At 39.9% G+C, this 14,615-nt stretch overlaps 1 protein-coding gene across 8 annotated transcripts in view; it reads right to left on the reverse strand.

The window, feature by feature from the left end:
• CSGALNACT1 (chondroitin sulfate N-acetylgalactosaminyltransferase 1) overlaps positions 1 to 14,615 on the reverse strand; it is a 298,778-nt gene that overhangs the window by 220,731 nt on the left and 63,432 nt on the right. The window contains exon 1 of one of the 8 annotated variants that reach the window (XM_019742121.2): positions 9,663 to 9,683. The exons of the other annotated variants lie outside the window; for them this stretch is intronic. The gene's annotated coding sequence lies outside the window, so the exon portion shown is untranslated. Of the gene's footprint in view, positions 1 to 9,662; positions 9,684 to 14,615 lie in introns of those variants that run through there. 8 annotated transcript variants of the gene reach the window in all.

The raw sequence follows: 14,615 nt of genomic DNA on the forward strand, positions 1-14,615 counted from the left end.
GAAGTGTTACTTCACACAACAATAAAGAAACAGGTCAGTACGATGACATTCCCTTGGAACAAAGCATGACTGGACTTTGGACAAGAAAAGACTCTAAATCCAACGTGACACCAATGACAGTAAGAAAAAGGTATTTGCAACTCAAAATCTAATGTCTCTCGCTCAAATAAGGAGTGCTTTCAAAAAGCTAACAAGGTCATCGTCTGCTTGGTGAGAGAGAATGTGAAAAATCAGAGGCCATAAATCACTATAATTTACACCACAGAGAATGGAATATAAGATTATAGCTTCCACATAGTTTCATTACAGAAGTATTAAATATTGGTAAGAATTCAAAAATTGTATAAAGCATATGACAAAAGTATTAAATCCTATGAATGATCATGGAATTTTCTTCAGCTAAATATTTTAAAAGGAAATATTAAAGTACAGATTGTAACTCCTCTGAAAATGAGCATTGTGAAATTAAATGAAACTGCAATCCTTCAAATATTAGAAGCTGGAAATGCATTTAAAAAGTAAAAATCTGAGCAGCATATATTATATCTTTTAATTTTTCCAGGGGCAGAGAAAAACACTGGTCCCAAAATGTAAAACACAATAATCTATACAATGAAAAATAGTTTTGACTAATATTTTTTCTATTTTTCTTTCAAAAATGCAAAAAAGAAAGGTAAAATCACACATAATCTCACCGTTTCTTTTAAAAATATGTAGAGTAAATAGAGACTGTCCCTTCCTCCATTCCTTCAATGCCACCCTCATCCTGGCAGCCAACTCAGGAATGCAGTTTGGGGACAGATGTGCCCCTCATCTTGTTTCTCCACTCACAGAGCCCCAGCTCTCTCTCTCTCTCTCTCTCTCTCTCTCTCTCTCTCTCTCTCTCACACACACACACACACACACACACACACATGTGTACATACACACACATACACACACACATATGTACATACACACACATACATACACACACAATTTTACAAAAATAGATAAACATTCCACATGGGTCAACTTGCTTTCTTTGAATATATTTCAGAATTTGTAAACTAAAAAAAGGAACAAGGTGAATTTTTTAAAGTAATACAAAGAAAGAACTCAAGTGATATCAATTACTTTCTGAGTAAACTCAAACCCAAAGATTCTTAGCTATATACTTCTAAACTGCTAATCTATTTTAAATAAGAAAATTGTATAAGTCACATAGGGTTAGGAATGCCTACTTGCTAAACCTCTTGAAATACTCTGAAAAATATTTGATGAACTTCTACTAATCCTGGCAGGAGTTCCTCCCCAAAAAGCTTAAAAAAAAAAAAAAAAAACTTGTTGTAGATGACTAATTATTGACTCTGAAACAAATTCTGCACAAAGAAATAGACAGAAATAGCATTAATATCAGAACACTCACAGTATATGTGTGGCATCAATCACATTGATAACATTCTGAAAAATCATCATCAGGTTTCTGATATAGCTTCTTAGAGTCCAGATACATGGATTCTATTCCAAAACGTTTTAAACTTTTGCTATATGGCTTTGAAAAAATAATTTAACCACATGAAATTTACCTGCATTTTTCCAATAGTAGTTGGAACAAATCTGCCAATTCAAGCACTCATTAGTCCAATCCAATAGCAATGTAACCACAAGGCGGGGCAGGGAACCCTGTGTTTCTGGGAGCAAACAATTTTCTCTTTGATTTCATGTATCCTTGTTTAATAAATTTCTTTCTGATATTAAAAACACTACCATAAATACCACAGATATCAAAAGCATACGGTTACTCTTCTATTTATCAAACCACACAAAAACTGTAAGCCTTTTCTTTGAAAACCCATTTCTAATGTAGAATATTCAAAGGTTTCTTGGGAGACTGAAAACAGAGCTTCTTAATTCAGCATGAAGGCTTTCCATGTCACCCAAATCTGCCTGTTAGTTTCATCTCCCACCCGCCTCGCCTGCATGTTCCCTGCCATCCTGGCCAGGAACAACCTACTATTCCCCTAAATGCCTTCTCCCCTCCCCCTCTTCAATTTTGTTACCTCCACCTGCGATCCTTTATTTCCTCCACATCTATAATCGCTCATCTAACAAAATTCCTAATTCTGGGCTCATCACAGTGTGCCCTGCTCCATGCACGTTAACCTGCCCCAGGTCACATGCAATCTCTTCCCGACCTCCACATTCCCTGCAGTGCCTATTGCATGCAGTACCTTATAAATAGCATCTCAATAAATACTTACCGAATTGAATCATCTGTTGTCTAATACCCTGCTTCCAAAAAAAAATCAATCTGTAGTCCCTGAATGAAAATTGTACAATTTTAACAGCAGAAAGTTACTGTAGCCAAGTTATATCCTGAACATTGCAATTTAGTGTATTAGCTTTTTAAATTATTAACAAAACATCATTAAATATATATGTGCATACATATATAATGCCTTCTAAGGTGCTCGAATCATTGCCTCTATATTATTCTTATGCCATTTCTGAAGAGTCAGAAACATTTATTCTATATATGGGAAACCAAGTACTCACCAACAAGTATGTGATATCAGCTTGGAGACCAGAACTGTTTACGTGCTATTGAAGACAAGAAAAGTGGAAAATAGAAACCTTTTTCTCAAGCAGCTTGTCATTTACTTGCAGAGAAAAGATAACACGAGACAAGTGGAGCATATGTGCTTAAAGTATTCCTATGGTTTTTGTCTCAAAATAGATTCTACTTGGCTCCCAATAATGGTAGCTTTGGCCTCTTCGGTTAATGTGCATTGCAAACATGGCTTCCCTGAAGGCTAGCTGTGAGAGCCATGAACTTAGAATGCCAGGTGGGGGCGTCCTTGAGTGCTGTGTGCTTGGCACACTCTGTGAGTGCCATTGGGAATTCAAGGGACAATGTGGCCAGAGGAGTGACAGAAGGCCCTAAAAAGAAAGCATGATTCAGGCTGGCATTTGAAGAAAACAAAATGTGAAATGGTGACCAGGAAAAATACGGCCTAGGAAGGGGAAAGCAGGAGCAATGCATGGAGGCAGCCATAAGCATGGGATGCAACAGGAGAAATGGCTCAAAACTCAGCCACCAGTCAAGTGCTGAACCCAGACCAGAGCCCACAGGTCCTAAGGTCCAGCTAGAGAGTGTTGTCCGCACACAGCTGAAAGGCGTTAGTTCTGCCCTCTTCAATCATCCCTGCAGCCATTTCCTCCAGATAAACTAGTTGATCTATATGAGGACTTCGTATGCAACAATATCTTTTTAAGCTTTTTCTCTGTGATTATAGAGGTAGAAAATTTATAAAAGTAAAGAGAAAAAAATGACAACCATCTATATTATAAGCTAGCCACAGTTTCTTCAACATTTATTCCACAATTATTAGTAGTTATTAGGATCTGCCATGTGCCAGACACTTTGTAGGCTTTTTGGATGCATCAGTGAGCAAAATAGACCAAAAAAAAGAAAAAAAGAAAAGAAAAGAAAAGAAAAGAAAAGAAAAGAAAAGAAAAGAAAAAATCCCTTCTACAACTTGTATCAGGAGAGAAAGACAGCAAGCAATAATATGAACAAGTAAATTGTATAGTACGTTAGAAAGCAGTAAATATGGATGGGTAAGGAGCAGAGCAGGGTAAGGCCTCTGGGAATGCACATGGGGCGGGGGAGAGTGGCTACAATTTCAGCAAGGCAGTCCAAGTGGGCTGGATTGAGAATGCAGCATTATCAAATTGAGATCATACTGCTTTACAGGCTTTTCCCCCCACTTATTAGATGGTATTTCCCATGTCATTAAATATTCTTTTGCAATATGATTTCTAATGACTGCAGAGAACTCCATCTTGTGAATGTACCGTAATTCATTTCACCATTCTGATCTATGGGGCAATTATATTTTCTCCTTTTTTTAGCTATTATAAATACTGCTTCTGTTGCCTCAAAAGAATTGCAAAGAAGGGAAATCACACAGAACTGGGTGCAAACAATATTAAGGCTCGTGTATGCTTGAACTGCGCAGGGCAGCAACATCTTGAAGCCATGTGCCCAGACTCTTCCTCCTGACTTCCTGGCAAGGTTCCTGCCTCCCACCTGACAATCTTCTCATTAGGCTCACAACAGGGCTCTGGCTTCCGCATCTCTCCACCATCAGCTACTCTGTATTTCAGAGAGGAACTCTTCCCTAGATGCCTACCGAGCACAGTGACTAGTATAGAGCAGGACATGCAATAAATACATACTGGATTAATAAATGAACAGATAAATGAGTGAGGATTCAAAAGACACTCTGGCTTTCATAGCGCCAGAGAGATGCTTAGAAATGTTCCCTCCTACTAAGGCTTCCTTCCACCAAGAGAAGTGAGTCATATCTCAGACATATATAGAATCTTCCTAACAGAGCTGCAAAGTATTTCCTTTAGGATGCTGGAAATTGTTGTATGATGTGGACAGTTAAAGAATACTATTAACCATCTAAATTAAATGCTGAATAGCACACAGGGACTGTGCAGAAAATACTTCCATTATTTTCCCTGTTTCTAGTTACTTAAAGAGAACAATTATATACTATGTTACTCTCAAAACATAAATGAGAAGTGTATCTTTTAATAGTTCATAAACCACTATTCATCCTAAATTCTAACCATGACAATATTAAACTGCTACTCTCATAAATAAAAATGAAAAATGTATACTGTCACATAAAGAAGAAGGAAAAAGCCTTAAATAATATGTATAAAACTTGGCAAACGAGAAAATACTAAACTCAAAAAGAGCAAAAAAAAAGAATTACAGGACTCATCAGTTATTCACTACCTGAGCTGGTTCATTCTGGGGTCCTGCTACAATGACAGTTTCATTGTGGAGGCAATGGGAGACTGAGTTGTCAGTGCTGTATTTCACTGTTAGAATAACATCCTCAAAATCCTCCTTTCTGAAGTCCCATTTCAGAAGTTAGAAGTAAATCCAGAAAGCCATCTCAAAAGAATTCCTAATTTATAAGGTAGCCTTAGAAAGAACAAGAGGCAAATGTCCTCTTACATTCACCAGTGGTAAGAACACACACCCAGGGTGACAACTGTCCTTTCTGTGACTAACCCATGTGGTCATTCATTCACTGCATTTGAAAATGGACTCGGATGGAAAGAATAAAGGTGAGATGGATTTCAGCATCCTCACTGGATTTCGGGTTTAAGTATTTGAGCTACGTAACTACTGTATCTTCATAACCAACCTGGCTGTGCTTCAGAGATGCTGAAAGTAGAGAAGGTGAGGATTCTAGCCATAGCAAATTACTGTTTAAAGAAGGTGAGTTCAGGAGAGAGGTGCAGGCAAGAGATTGAATCTGCGTGTCAACAAAAGGGATTCTAAATCATAAAACTACTTCACTGGTGAATGCCCATGATACTCATCCTTCCTCTGACTACAACTAGAAAATCTGGACAAGGTACAATAAGCAACTACCTAAGAACTATTAAAAAAAGGAACCAAAAGCAGGCAGATTACAGCTACAGTAATTAAAACAGTATGGTACCAGCATAAAGACAGATATATAGATCAATGGAATAAAATAGAGCCCAGGAATAAACCCTCACATATATGGTCAAATAATTTTTGACAAGGGTGCCAAGACCATTCAATGGGGGGAAAGACAGTCTTTTCAACAAATGGTACAGGGAAGATTGAATATCCACATGCAGAAGAATGAAGTTGGATGCTTACCTAACACCATATACAAAAATTAACGTGATAATGGATTAAGGACTTACAAGTAAGATTTAAAAGTACAAAACTCTTAGAAGAAAATATAGGACAAAAGTTTCATGACATTAAATTTGTCAATGATTGCTTGGATGTGACACCAAAGGTACAGGGAGCAAAAGGAAAAATAGACAAATTGGACATCATAAAAAATTTAAAATTTTGTGCATCAAAAGATAATCTCAGAGGTAAAAGGCAACCTACAGAATGGGAGACAATATTTGCAAATTATATATATGATAAGGAATTAATATCTGTAATATAAAGAAAACTCCTAAAACTCAACAACAAAAAAACAAAAACCTGATCCAAAAATGGGCCAAGGGCTTGAATAGGTATTTCTCCAAAGAAGATGGGCAAATGGCCAATAAGCTCATGAAAAAATGTTCAACATCACTGATAATTAGGGAAATACAAATCAAAACTACAATGAGATACAACCTCATACCCAGTAGGATGGCTACTATCCAAAAACAAAACAGAAAAAACACAGAAAACAGCGAGTGTTAACAAGAAATGGAAACTGGAAAACTGGAATCCTTGTGCAGTTAGTGGGACATACAATGGTGCAGCTGGAAAACAGTACGTTGGTTCCTAAAAACGTTAAAAATAGAATTACCATATGATTCAGCAATTCAACGTATGAGTACATACACAAAAGAATTGAAATCAGGGTCTCAAAGAGGTGTTTTTACACCCATGTTCATCACAGCATTATTCACAATAGCTAAAATGTAGAAGCAACCCAAATGTCCATCAACAGATAAATAAGCAAAATGTGGCATATACATATGATTAAATATTACTTAACTTTAAAAAGAAAGGATATTCTGATATATACTAGAACATGGATGAATCTTAAAAACATCATCTTAAGTGAAATAAGCCAGTCACTAAAAAAGACAAATACTTTATGATTCCACTTATATGAGATACTTAGAATAGTTAAAATCAGAAAAGCAGAAAGTAGAATGATGGTTTCCAAGGGCTGGGGCGGGGGGTGAGGGGAATGGGGAGTCATTGTCTAATGGGTATAGAGCTCCAGTTTTACAAGATGAAAAGAGCTACGGAGATGGATGGTGGTGATGGCTGCACAGCATTATTAATGTATTAAATACTACTGAACTGTATACTTAAAAATGGTTAGGATAGTAAATTTTATATTATGTGTATTTTACCACAATAAAAAAATGGGGGGGGGGAGGCAGAGTGTGGAAAGGAGGCAAAAGTTGGCAATTAACCTGCAAATGGTTAATTCCTCTCTCTCTCTCTGTCTCTCTCTCTCTCTCTCTCTCTCTCTCTCTCTCTCTCTCTCTCTCTCTCTCTCTCTCTCTCTCTTCTCTTCTCTTCTCTTCTCTTCTCTTCTCTCTTCTCTTTAGGCTTTGCCCCAAGGGTGGGACCCATTCACAGAGGTCCACAGTCAGATAAATCTCAGCTAGAAAATCCATCTGTCTCACTCCTGTGAGCCAAACAGAGAGGTGAAGGCTAGAGAAGGACATCCTCTATTCTGCGTGTGAACCCACCCAAGTCTCAAGTTCACCGCTGAGTTGCACATATGCAGGATACAATACAGAAAGCAGAGGCTTTGGAAAATTCAACCTACACTGAGAGAGGGTCAGACAGAACTTGTGGCCTAAACCGAACCATGTTGATTGCCTGCTAAAACAAAAAACACCAACATTCTACAGGGTTACAATAGGACCCAGCATTTATACAACATAACATTCACAATGTTCAGGACATTGCAAAATTGCTTGATGTACAAAGAACCAGGGAAATGTGACCGGTTCCCAAGGGAAAAGATAATCAATAGATGCCAGCTCAATATGAACCACATGATAGAATTTTCAAGTAAAGGCCTGAAAGCAGCTATTATAGCTATGTTCCACGAGGTAAATGCTCTTGAAATCAATGGAAAGCTGGGCATTCCCAGCAGAAAAATATAAACTATTAATAAAAACCAAATAAAAAATATAGAACTGAAAACTGGAATATCTATAATCAAAAACTCATGGGGTCATCGCAAAAGCAGCATGGAAATAAAAGAAGAAAAGTCAGCAAACTTGAAGATCAATAGAAATTAACCAATCTGAAGAACAAAGAGAACAAATATCAAAAAAATAATTTAAAAATTCAGCCTCAGGAACTTACAGAACAATACTCAAGATCTAATAGATATCATTATAGTATAAGAAGGAGCAGATAATGAAACTAAGACCAAAAATAAATATTTGAAGAAATAAAGTCTTGGAACTAGGTAAGAATGTCTGTAAAGTGAGTAAAGAGAGAAAAGAAGGAACCTAACAACTGAGCCTGGAAATGTCCAGTGTGGAGAGGAAGAGAAACCATCAACAGGGACAGAGAAAAGAAAAGAGAGGAAGCGAACTGAGAGGCTGGGTACTGGAACCAAGGAAGAAAATCAAGGAGAAAGGAATGAAGGATTGTGCCAAATGCTGCTTATGAATCAAGTAAGGATTGAATCAAGTATGATAAATAAGGACTGAGAACCAACCATTAAATTTCACAATGTAAAGAGTTATTAAATAACCTTGATAACACATGTTTGGTAAAGCGGTAGGGACAAACGTCAAACTAACAAGGATGCAAGAAAGACAGATAAAAGAAATGTACATTTTCTTTTGAAAGTTGTACGGTAAAGAAGAGAAGAAAATAGAGTGGTAGCTATAGACAGAAGTGGGTTCAAGCGCACATTTTTCAAGATAGAAGATATTTCTGCTGATGGAGCTGACCCAGTAAAGAGGAAATATTAATGATGCAGTGAGAAAAGGACCAACTTTAGAAGAATATCCTTGAGTAAGTGAGAGGAGATACAATCCAGTGCAAGAAGGGCAGGTCTTGAACGGGCATATGGGTAAGAGTATGGATGGTTTAGCAGGAAAGAAATCAGAGTCTACAAGTATACATGGGGTGGGGTTTTAATTTCAGCACTGAAAAGACTGTCTTCAAAGTGTTTTTAACTTCATCAGTGAAATAAGAAGCAAGGTCACCGGCTGATATTAAGAAAGGCTGAGGAGCTGCTGGAGGTTTGAGGAGAAAAGAAAAGGTGTGCAAAGTCACTTTGAAGAGTGAGAGAGTACCTGGATGGGAAATCAGCAGGGTTGTAGGTAGAAATGTTAAAAGTCACAGAAGACTGGGACTTTCAAATTGTCTAAAAAACATTATACCCTATTAAATGATGCTCAGCTACATTTCCTAAGTCATTTCCTCAGGGACTAATCCCAAATGTTAGACAATCACTTGAACCTCAACACCCAGCATTCAAGGGCAAAGGGATGGGCAGGAGGTAGAAAGAGGTCTCTGTTATTTGCTTTGTGGCCTAAAGGAGATCAGATGGTGAGAATTAGTGTGAAATACTGAAACCTAGCCAACAGACAAAGGTCAGGAAAGGGAGAAGGAAACTCCAGACTGAGAATTCTTCAGATAACAAGGTCAGAACACAAAAGCTATTCCAGGAGAAGCCACCGAAAAAAAAGGGTAACTCAACTTTAGAAAGTTTTGTCTTACTTTGCCCTCATAGCTGAGCAGCTACTGATGGTGTTTGACATAAATTCAAATCAGACACCCAATAGAGAAGGTGAATAAGCCTAAGGCATGTTCCTATGCCCCCAGTTTATTTTTTTTTAATTTATTGGGGTGATAATTGTTAGTAAAATTACATAGATTTCAGGTGTACAATTCTGTATTACATCATCTATAAATCCCATTGTGTGTTCACCACCCAGAGAGTTTATTATTTTTTTAAAGCAGAAGGTCCAAGATTAATGGTGTACAGGAAAAGTTCAAGAAAAAAGCCATAACTGAAAGGACTACAAAGCTGCAGAAAGGAATCAAAAGTAATTCCTAGTATGTAACAAATCAAAAATGATAAAAACATTTTTAAAAATAAGAAATTCTGTACCTCTCAATCCACGAACAAGAGCTCTTCAGATATGAAACAGATTCCTCTGGAGTGACAGCAAATACTCCCAAAGTAAGAAGAAGGCACCAGAACACACAGGAAACCTGTTAAGGAGCAGATAGGAGGAGACTCCTGGCAGTGACAAGGAATCCCTGATTACAGCGACGACAAGAATGAAAAGCACACAATTAGTGACCAATCCCTGCAGACAGCAGGCACGGTGCTAGGTGCTTTTACATATCTATCATCATATCATCCTGACAATCAGTATCTCTATTTTACAAATGAGGAAACAGCCTCACGGATGTTATGCAATCAATACCACAGAAACAAATTTCTTAAAGTTCTGAAAAAACAGTAGTTACTATTCTGTGTATGAGAACTCTTAAAGGTAAGGAAAGTCAGGACTGCTGCAGAGCATGAAGAAGTCCCAACAATTTAGCTCCACATACACCTGGATCTCCCTGTAAAATACGGACAAGGACACTGAGAACGTTGACCAAATGCCTCTGTGGTCACTTTTAAACTCTAAAGAGCTATGATTCTTGCTTCTCTCTTCAAATATGGTCTCATTTTAACAGGGTCACATGTATGAAAACCTAAGAAGCACCTGTGGGATTGAGGTTCCTGTGCCCACAGGTGGATACTGGCAGCGTCCGCCGAGGTCCGAGGCCATCACGGCCCCTGCACACCTTCCATGAGCTACCTGCCCCCAAACACATGCTGGTGTCATTCCTCTGGTCATCCAAACGGCACTCTGACATCGTGGCCGTGACAGGACAGAGCCCTACGGCACAACAGACGCCTAGCTCCAGACCACGCTTTGTGTTTGGCTTTTATATGCATCACTTCACTTTCTCTGACAGCAGTTTCTCGCCGATTGACACAAGGGAAGTGGGCTAAAATCATGGACACTTCGGAACTGAAGGGAGCCCTGCACATCAGGTTAGATCTAATTCAATTCTTTACTGATGTACACAGAGCACCTATCAGATCCAAAATTCTAAAAATAGCGGCCACAATGACAAACATGTTTTGTTCTGAAAGTTCATTTGTAAATCAGTTATTTGAAACTGGGAATGTGCTTCTGCACAGAAATGATGTTATTACGGGTAGGTAGGTCACCATGCCAACCCACAAAAGCCTATTTAACTTGTAAAACTGAATATAGGACTACCACAATACTATCAGAGCTCACTGAGGTGCAAGGGCGGTATCTCCAACCTCCCTGGAAAGCCCCACTGCCTCTGCCAAGCTGCCACCACCACCCATCGTCAGGAAGAAAGAAACTCTCAGGCAAAAAAAGGAACAGAAAGCAAGAATAGAAAGGAAATGGAAAGACAGTTATTGGGTGGGTGTGGGGAGCAGAGGCAAAGAATGAGGACCAGCCCAGGAGATTTCTAAGAGCAGAGTAAGGGGAGAGAAGCAGAGAGAGAGAAAAGCCGTTTGCCCTCCATTCTCCCCCAAGCTCACTACTGGCTCCTTTCATCACAGCAGACCCGTTACCACCAACCCCAAAGCCACATTATAACGAAGAACTGGGGACTGGGAAGGAGAGGGGTCTGAGACAGGGACAGGACACATCCACTGGGTGGACATCAGATGAGTGGTGAATCTGTACATGAAATGCCCACAACCCGAAAGTCATAAAAGGGCATTTCTAACAACACAATTTGGCACATCCAGGGCCTTCATGCCCAGGCCGCCTAACTCACGCCTACGGAACCTCATCTGCCCTGGATGAGTTGAAGCTTCCACCTGCTCCATCCGCTCCTCCTGTCTCCATCGCCCACCCTATGAATCGGAGGCTGAGTGCCTGCCCTGGACACCAGGCTTAGAGGGCCCCGCTCACACCTCCTTCAGCCACACCACATCCATGGGGCCCCGGGATGCTCCTACACAGATCCTGCCCCATGTTCCAGACGATACTACAGGTCCCTGGGACCTGCTTCAGTGTCTGCCCGGGTCCATTCTCTCTTGGGTGGCCCACTCCACCAGTTTGTACAAGGGAGGCTGTTTGCAGAGTGTGCAGACACACTCGGGACCTGTGGCCAGCGATGTCGACGTGTACCAAAGGGGGATTCCGGACAAAAACTTGAGGAGTCTGAGAATTCTAAATTTAAATCTGGCCGTCCAGGTCATTATAAAGGTATACGTATCAAGATAGGAGGATAGAACTAGATTAAAAAATATGTGAACTTACTACGTTGAAATATTTATTTAGACATGTGGTAGGGGAACCTCCATTTGTACCCCTGCCCCAGATACAGCAAATGTTAGGGGGTGTGGGGCTATGTCTCCTCTCCCTGCTTTTGGCCACCAAGCAATGTACTATGAAGGTGTAATCAGAATGCTTGCTAATGAGTTGGCGAGCTCACTTACTTCCCTTTCTTTAGAAGGGAAGGCTCTTCTTCACTAGAAATAAATGGCTCCCAGCACTACCCAAACAGATGGGTCCCCAAATTTCACTCCCACTGGGGACACTTTCCTCTGCTACACACCCACACACGCAAGACTACAAGGATGACTCCTGCCATTGCCACACCCCTGGGACTTGCAGTCTTTCCCCTTCTGGTTCTCCTGAAGGAGACTCACTAATGCATACCAGATACAAGCCCACAAATTATGCTGCTTTGGTGTGAAACAATGTTCACGTAAAATGGTCTAAACCACAGGTAAGTCATAGGTACAGATCTCAGGTTACTCACATCCGTGCGGTTCAGGGCCATACCACAACACAGCCTGAGAAAGGCTGCTGATGCAGGATAAGCCTGTCTGCCCCCGTTTGAGATCCGGGTCCAAGCAGCCTTCCCAGCAAGCACAGATAAGGGACAACACAGTCCTGTTATCCATTCAGACACAGGGAGCTGTAACAGGGTTCCCCACAAGTCCAAGAACAGCTCGCCACCCAGCAAACACAAAAACGTTTAGAAATCCCCATGATCTGTGCTTACCTCTGGCTAGTTCAGCTTAGTGCAGTCCTTTACTCAATGAAGAGCAAGTAGGACAAGGTCAGCCTAAGCACAGTGTCCCTTTAAATAACCCTGGGGAAACTGATTTGCCGTGTCAGACAGGACAGACAGGGTAACTAGTAAGCAGCCCTGGACTATCACAGGGCTGTAATCAAGTTAAATGTCAGATAAGGAGATGTGATTTGATCAGTGCTAATAAATTCTACTAGTTAGTTGTGTCTTAACATTTACCCTCCTTTGCTCATTCACAATTACTGTGATCAGTAATCCTGCCTGATCAGCTCACCATACCCTGGCGGCCTCCCACAGCCTAGGAGCCAGTCATTATAGCATTTTATTAATCAGACACCACTCCAAAAATGAGTTTCAAGAAGAAGCAAGATAAAAAGGCCTGACAGTTGAAAAACTATTAGAATTACTAAGAATTTGTTAGAATTACTAAGAATTTGGTAACATATCAAATGCTTTTTTTTTTCTAATGAGCTTATGCTTTTTTTTTTTTTTTAATTGGGGAATTAGCTCCGAGTCATTGTCCTTCAATCTGGTTGTGGAGGGCGCAGCTCAGCTCCAAGTCCAGTTGCTGTTTTCAATCTTTAGTTGCAGGGGGTGCAGTCCATCATCCCATGTACGAATTGAACCGGGAACCCTGTTGTTGAGAGCTCATGCTCTAATCAACTGAGGCATCTGGCTGCCCCTCTGGAAGTTCAGCGGAAGCTCATTGTCTTCAGCCTAGTTGTGGAGGGTGCAGCTCACTGGCCCATGCGAGAATCAAACCAGCAAACCTGTTGTTCTAACCAACTGAGCCATCTGGCCATCCCAAATACTTTTTTTTTTTGAAGGCCTTTCTACATACCAACAATGGCCAGTTAGAAAAGATTAAGGGGAAAGATGTAAATCCCTTTCATAACAAAAATGAAAAATAACTACCTGGAACTGAACATTAAAAATTTTTCAAACAAATGGTAGTGAGACAACCGACTAAGATTTGGGAAAAAATAATGATAAATTAGATACCTACTTCAAAACATTCACCAAATTAAACTGTAGATCTAACAAAGATAAGACATGAAACCATAAAACTATAAGAAGAAAATGCCAGGAGATATTTATATCATCTTGGAGTAAAACAGGAATTCTGTGTCACTCCTGCGAGGGAGAGTCTCCACGTTCCCAGGCTCTCAGCTTAGAAGAGGTGCCTCCTCCCTTCACCACACCCCGGGAATCCAGGGTCTCTCCCCTGCACTCTGTCTCCCACTAAGCCTGGGAAGCCAGTGACGCTTAGGCAGCAGGGCTCCTCCCTGACCGGGGCCCTGGGAAGAGAGAGAATGCTGGGCAGGGAGGAAAGGCCAGGTTCCCATCTGGAAGATTTACTATATAAGCTTTTCTGGTCAACTGCCTAAAGAGAGTTCAGAAAGAAAACAGGGACCTAAATCTTCAAAGCTTCAGTGATTTCTTATGATTCCTTTTCTCGTTCTAAGTAAATATTCACTTTTGTATTTAATTCTGTATTCAAAATTTTTCTTAAAGAGAAATTAAAATTGCATAAGCGTCAGGCGCCACAAAACCTGGCCCCATCACTGCTTGCACACTTTCTGACCAGCACTCACACATTTTGCACAATCTACCTTGCTACAGCAGGAATACACTTTGGAAGAAGTTGTTGATAAGTATTCATTTAGTAACTATACATTTATAACATGGGTGTTTATGGTTATGTTAAGGGCACAACCTTTAAAATCAGGTAAACCCCTTTGAGACTTGATTCCCTTTTCTATAAAATGGAAGTTATAATACCTTGCAAGTTGGGGAGACTTGATGAAATCAGCTATGCAAAACTATGAAGAACAGTACCCAACACATGGTAATAAAAATTTAAGAGGAAGAAGGTCTAGAAAAATATATGTTTAAAGTGGTTATTTCCGGGTGGCAAGATAATAAGAATTTTTTATTTCTTTTAATTGCATTTTCTAATTTTTCTTTA

Source organism: Rhinolophus sinicus, linkage group LG04, assembly GCF_036562045.2.
Source record: "Rhinolophus sinicus isolate RSC01 linkage group LG04, ASM3656204v1, whole genome shotgun sequence".
NCBI classification, from domain to species: Eukaryota; Metazoa; Chordata; class Mammalia; order Chiroptera; family Rhinolophidae; genus Rhinolophus; species Rhinolophus sinicus.